General features: G+C 62.7%; 1 long non-coding RNA gene across 1 annotated transcript; it reads right to left on the reverse strand.

Moving 5' to 3' along the window:
• Nucleotides 1-1863: 1863 nt before the first annotated feature.
• On the reverse strand, nt 1864-6061 carry LOC125184512 (uncharacterized). Its single transcript, XR_007168635.2, has 3 exons — nt 5961-6061; nt 5465-5734; nt 1864-5013 (listed from the first exon to the last, which is right to left on the reverse strand). It is a non-coding gene; the product is annotated as an uncharacterized lncRNA (long non-coding RNA).
• Between the last annotated feature and the right edge of the window lie 671 nt (nt 6062-6732).

Genomic DNA, 6732 nt, shown 5'->3' on the forward strand with positions numbered 1-6732 from the left:
CCCAGTGCCTTCATGCGGGTTTAATATTCGGGAGGATTTTCTCTAACGTGCAGGAATTAACGGCAGGCGGCACAGATGGTCACAGCAGGGAAAACCGTGTCATCAGACCTCGCAGGGGAGCTCTGCTGTCATCGGGATTTTCTCTGGAGCAACTGGAGAAGGTCCACCGGCGGTTTCTGGTAAATGTTCTTCCTCCGGCGTGTGGCTCCCTGGGGACATGCCGTCACCAGCCTTGGCCGGGGCTCTGCAGGAAAGCTGCGTTCCAGGTGGCTTTTCAGGGATGCAGGAGCACCAGGAGAGCGTTCGCAGCAGGAAGCTGTTTGCTCAGCCGAGGAGCCCGCTGGCAGCTGGACCCCAGCGAGAGCTGCTCCCAGCCTGGATTTACCGCCAGGAATGTGGTTTCGCAGGACGGTTTTCCTGTAACTCGGGCGTGAGTCAGGCACCCTTGCGAGAAGGGAGTGGGCTCGGCGTGGCGCCGGGTGGCTCGGGGCTGTGCCGTGCTGCAGGGCCGGGGCAGAGCTGGGGCAGGCTCGCTGCCTTCATTGCTGCCTGCGGCTGGGCAGAGCTGCTCACACAGAGGCGAAACAGCGGCCAGGACGGGGGCAAGGCTCATGGTTGTGTCCCGTGAGGACCCAGCCACATCTGCCTCCTTGCGATGTGCGGGGACGCGGGGCCAGGCTGGGGCTCACCGGCTCAGGGAGCACAAGGTGTTTGGGGTCTGCGGATCCCCGCACTGTTGCCAGCACCTCCCGGCTCCAAAGGGGGCTGGCGTCGCCTTCCCACCATGTGTGTCCCCCCCCCCCCCCCAGCACTGCGCCATGCCCAGCGGACACCCCTGCACTGAACAGGTCCCAGCAGCAGGTCCAGACCCGGGAGGTCCTTCCCAGGAGGATCTTCAGGTGCTGGCTGTGACCCAGTGCCACCGCGGTGCCGCTTTCTGGGCGCTGCTGAGATGCTCACGGCTGCTCTGTGCAGGCGGGGACGCTGGGCTGTGACCGTTCCCACAGCCTCGGGGTGCTGGTGAAAGCCAGCCGCACAGCCAGCACCTCGCAGGGAGCCCAGCTGCCCGTTTGCGCACCCCCTGAGTGAACGAATGCATCCTGCAAATATTCACAAACGTCCTCTTGGAGCTCGTTGGGTTGCTCTGGGGGGGATGTCGGTGCCGGAGGCTGGCCGAGGGGTGCTTGGATATGGAAGGAGCAGGTCCCTGCTGATGGCACATGGTGCCTGGGGATGGGACCATCGGGCTCTCATGGGGCTGCCCTGGCCTCCCTGCTCTGGGAAAAGCAGGTCGGATGAGCCCTTCCTCCCAGCTCCTGCCCGGGATGGCTGCTTAGGCTCATTTTCTCTTTCCTGAATCTCTCCAACACACTGACGTGAGGGTTGGAGCCTCATCCTTAGCATGCCATGCCTGCCTCTGCAGTTCCTTTACCCTTGGACTTTAGCAAAATAGACAAAAATAGCTGTCAAAAAAAGGAAGGGGTGACCTTTGTCATTTGAATAAATGTTTGCTTTGTCAGCGCAAGCGTGGCGCATTCGGGGGATTTTGTGGAAGGTGCCGGGGCGCTGAGCCAGGACCAGGCAATTTGCACTCTCTCCGACAGCAGCCGCGAGCTGCCCTGGGAATGCAGGTTCCTAATCCCTGCTCAGCAGGGCAGGGAGATGCTGGGCAGAGGAGATGCCTCCCAGGGCACGTAAGCAGAGAATTTGGGCTTCCCTGCATGTCTCCATGCCAGAAACGCTCCCCTGATGCCCAGCCATGGGATGGGAAGGGGGAGGCAGGAATGGACCCAGGAACGCCAGGAGGTATTTGGGATTTAATGGCAATTTCTAACACCACGTGGGTCATTTGAATGTGCTAAAGCAACAGCTGAAAAATTGCAAGTCCCTGGCTTCAGGGGCTCCATCAAGATGCCGAATTGCATGAGCTGGAGGCATGGAGAGGGGGTCCCAGGGCCGCTGAGAGCCATGGGGAGCAGGGGCCGAACCGGGAACCCACACAACCGTAGTGGGGACAGGCAGAAAACTGCAGGGCACTGGTCCTGTCTGCTGCCAGAGCTGACGAGTCCAAGCCCTCAGGGGCTGCAGACTGCCGGTGTGCCATCCGGCCGGAGCATTGCCCGTGGGTAACCCAGCCCCGCACCTGCCACCCGACCTTTCTGCCGGGCTGGGCTCGCCAAGCCCAGCAGAGTGAAATTAGAAGCAATTAAAAATTAATCTTGGCAAGGGCTCAGATCAAACTTTCTACCCATTTTTAGCTGCAAGTTGCTTTGGAGACGGCATGCACCCGCGTTCAACTGGTGATGCAACGCAGCAGGGCGTGAATGGACACGAGGGCATCCAGTGGCTGGGGCCGGAGTGGGACGAGCCGGGGTCAGAAACTCTGCGCGCCTGCAGCAGAGAGTGGTGGGCAGGTCCTGCCGTACTTCACGTCTCACTTGCAAATATACAGCTTTGTTTTCTGCTTCTCAATTAATCCTTGCTCAATTCATCCATTCAATTAACTCATTTCCTCTTCCAGAGGGAAAAGGAGCTTTGGGAGGCGAGGAGTGAGTGAGTGCCGCTTGCAAGTGCTGCTGCATTTCCCAGCCAAGGCCTCTGAGACCCCCGGGGAGGGTCTCTCAGCGCTCCGACTCCAGCCCGTGGCAGGGCTGGTGGCCGTGCCCCGGCTCACGCATCCCTGGGGAGCTGCCGTGACACCGCGCTGGGGAGGCAGGGGGGCTGGGGGCCAGGCAGCGGGATGGCTTCGCTGGCTGGGCTTTCACCCCAGCAGCACCCGCGGGGCTTTGCAGGGCTTTTTTGGCCGCCCCGAGACGCTGACTCACGGGCGGCGGGGTGAGGACACGGCTTGATGCGAAGCAAACAGGCCCAAGGCCGGGAGCAAGGACGGCGGGCAGCGGTGCTGAGCCATGGCCCAGCCAGAGCTCTCCGGCAGGAAATCCGGCAGCAGAGGCAACACCCATGGGTGCTGGCTGGCTGCGGCCACGGAGGGATCGTCACCACCTTCGCTGTGATGCATCCCAGGGGCAGGGATGCACGCCCGGGGATGCTGCAGCCGTGGGATCTTCCCCTATTTTTGTCACCCTTTTCCCCCCCACTGCCACCGCTGGGCTGTCCCCACACAGCTCAGGGGGGCCATGAGGGCCCTGCTGGCTGCTCGCCCACCAGTGCCAGGGCTCCCGGGGGCCCTGAGCCTTCTACCCACAGCCGTGGGAGGTGTGAGAGCAAGAGGTGCAAGGAGAGACGGCCAGCAGCATCTCCCACCACCCACAGCCAAGGGAAAGGGCGTGTGGCTAATTGCAAGAGTGAAATGTTTCAGCAAAAATATTTCCTTCCCACCAAAATAGCTCTTTTTTTTTTTTTTTTTCCCTTCTCCCCAGTGTGGTTATTTTTTTCTGGTTTCAACAAGCAAACTGGAAACCAAAAGCCTTGCCGCCCACACTGGGGACCGCAGCGGCTCGCCTGCCCCGCGCGTGCCTCGGCTCCCTCGGCGCCGGCAGCCTCGCTGCACCCAAACCGCAGCCCCAGCAGCTTTTGGTGATGCTTCATGGTGCAGGTGAGACCAGCCCACCCGAGCCCACAGCTCCCACAGCCGAAGAGCACAAACAAGTTACTCGAGCATGTTGGAAAGCTGCAGCCACCACCACCCCTCCTGCCCGGGGCTGTTTTCCTTCATTCGAATCCCACGGTTAGGAGGGCACGGTCCGTGCTGGGATTTTGTAAGCGTCTAGGGCTGGGGACGGGGCTGGCCGCAGCCCACGACACGATCACCAGCGGGGACTCCCTCTGCAAATGGTGCAAAACCACGGGAGGCTGGAGCAGGGCTGGTGGGTTCAGTCCCACCTCGCAGCGTCACGAGTGCAAGGGGCGTAAAGCGCCACTGCCGCCTCCTGCCACTGTCCCCAGCCATTTCGCCACAGCCATGAACCCGACTGCGGGAAGGAAACCTCCCTGTGAAGGCACGCATAGCCCTGGGGACCCAGCACGCTGGTCTGGTGCTGGGGCAGGAGCCAGCGAGCCCCTGGGCCATCTGTCACCGAAACGAAGTCCCCAAACACCCACTGCCAGCAGAGCTTTGACCAGGAAAAGCGGAGAATTTCAAGCTGTGCAAATGGTTTCGCTGTCCTCTCTGCTTTCATGTGGAAGGGGCTCGGGAAGGGCAGATCCCACGGCGATGGGGGGTTTGGGACAGGCTGTCTGGCTGCGCCCCAGCCTGTCCCCTTCGGGGGCTGGCGCTGGAGGTGCTCGGTGCACTTGGAGGGCGTCTGCGCCACGAGTCCTGGGGCCGTGCGTCGGCGCTGGGCTGAGCCGCGGTGCCCTTGGGTATCAGACACGGCTCCGTGCTCCAGACGGCGGCCAGGGAGGCAAACGCCAGCCCTCGTTGGCGTGCCTGTGACAGCGAGCCACGGAGCTGACCAAACGAATCAGGCAGAGCTGCGCAATTAACGCGGTTATTATTAGTGGTGTCAGGACAGGTTTGCAGCAAGGCAGGTTCGGGGTTTGCGTGCCCGAGTGTGAGAGCAGCAGTGGGAGCACGGCCCCACGCGCCGCTGTGCCGGGGTGCTCTCAGGAGTCCCGGCACCGTGGGGAACGGGGACATCCCCGGGGACCAAGGGAGCCCGGCGGATGGGATGGCGCCGGTGCTGGCGTGGGAGCCCTTGCGTGGAGGGAGCGGCGATGTGCCACCGCAGGGCCAATTCATGCCCCGTCCAGAAGCCACCCCTGGCTCACACCCAGGCACATCCCAAGGAAACCAGTGCTCCCAGTAATCCAGCCGAGACTCCCAGTGACACCAGCACCGGGGAGAAAGGCGCTGCTGCGTGGGGCAGCCCGTGTCAGCCTCCCTGCCGTCCGGGCCTGATCCCCTGCCTCCTCCCAGGCTGCCAAATTGCTCTGGCCTCTGCCCTGCCGCCTCCTTGCCGTATGTAGGGCATCCCCAGGGAGCTTGCGCATTGCCAGGGCTCCCGCCGCTTCTGCTCCCCATTGAGCACTTGGAGAGGCACCGAGTTCATCCTTTCAGAGAGGAGATAAGATGGATTAAGGCTTGCTGAACGCGTGCCAAAAGAATTGCCATTAGGCCCCCAGGGAGCTTAATCTCCACCAGACTAAAAGCAGGCTGGCTGTGCGGGGGCTAGCCCTGTCTGCAGGGGGATCAGCACCCGGGGTGGGATTTCAGGGGCTTTGGAAACCTTCGGAGGCTGCTGGCGTGCCCCGACACGCACGTGCTGTCCACAGCATCCAAGGCCGGGTGCCGAGCACGGCTCCAGCCCACGCTGCCCCCAGCACCCACGGGTGACGCAGCCAGGCATGATGCACAGCCCCATGATGGGCGCTGGGGTTTTGAAAGCCTTGGTTCTCCCTTCCGACGAGCTCATGTCTGATCTCCCCCACCCCGGCAGCGTTATCTTCTTGCAGATTAGCTTCCCCAAGCTGCCCTTGTGTGCGTGCTTCTCTTCTGACTCACGTTTGTTATTTCCCGCCCGTATCTCTGATTTCCTTTGCTGTCCTCACACCACCTCTCCCTCAGGGTCCAGCACCTCTCGGGGTGTCCCTGACCCTCTGGGACGAGCTTGCTCCCAGCCTCCAGGCTGATTTCGGGGGAACGTGATGTCCTCTCACGCAAGGGTGGCCCACGTTGCTGATGGAGATCCCCAAAGTCACCCCAGCACCTGTGCTCCCAGGGATCCATCCTCGTGCAGGAGGCGGTGCTGAGGCTGGCCTGGGGTCAGGAGCTCTGTAAAAAGACAGGTTTTTAGTAAAAAAAAAATTGCATTCGAGGCAAATCCTGCTGGCGAGCAGCTGCGTGTGTGCCCAGGTGCTGGTCACCACAGGTTTTCATCGCTGCCTCCACCTCTCAGGAAGGAGGGAGGAAGCGGTCCCCATCGCCCCCGTCCCGCTGGACATGTCTATCTGTCTGTCCATCCAGCTGCCCGTCCCGCTGAGGGGCTTTTGGGGCTCACTTTGCTGCCAGTGATTTCAAGCCCAGACTGGGGCAGCCCAGGGGTGGCGGCTCATCACCCCGCTGCCCTGGGAAGTGCTGAAACCCCCGACGCAATCTCCTGCAGGGCTTTATGGCCAGGGTGTGTGTGTGGGGGGGGGGGAGGCTCCTGCACCCCATCTCCCGGCCTCGTGGACGGAGGCTGGGCACCGCTCTCCCGTCCCCGTCGGGATGATGCAACCGAGGCTCGGCCGGCGGTGACACGTTGTTCCAGCAAAGCAAACACAGCTCCCAGCCTCGTGGCTCGTTGCGACAGCCTGGGCGGCAGCACGCTGCCGGCGCGGTGGCGGGGACACCCCCATGCCCACGCCTGGCACTGGGGGCTCTGCTGGGACACCCCCCCACACACCCCCCCAGGGGCTGCTCTCAGGCAGGGATGGAACCGAGCGCTGCCCGCGTGGCCGAGGAAGCGGCAGGGACGTGTGTCCCACGCGGGGCACAAGGAGCCGAGGGCACCAGTGGCACAGGGGCTGGCAGGCGGAGAGCCGCTGCCACCAAGCCGAGCGCAGCGGGAGCCCGGCCGGGTCCCTCGCTGGGGTCGGGGCGGTGAGCGGCGATGCGCGGATCTGGGTGAGAGGGAGGCCGTGCTGGCGAAGCCGAGCCTTCTCCTCGTCCCCTTGATGTAATATTTGCAGGAGCAGCGTGTTCCAGCAGAGCCATAAACAGGGGGAAGGAATAAACTTGCCTTTATCTGCCCGCGGGGCCTTGGGGCTGTCTAAATTAGGAAAGGAACT

Source organism: Anser cygnoides, chromosome 27, assembly GCF_040182565.1.
Source record: "Anser cygnoides isolate HZ-2024a breed goose chromosome 27, Taihu_goose_T2T_genome, whole genome shotgun sequence".
Lineage (NCBI taxonomy): Eukaryota > Metazoa > Chordata > Aves > Anseriformes > Anatidae > Anser > Anser cygnoides.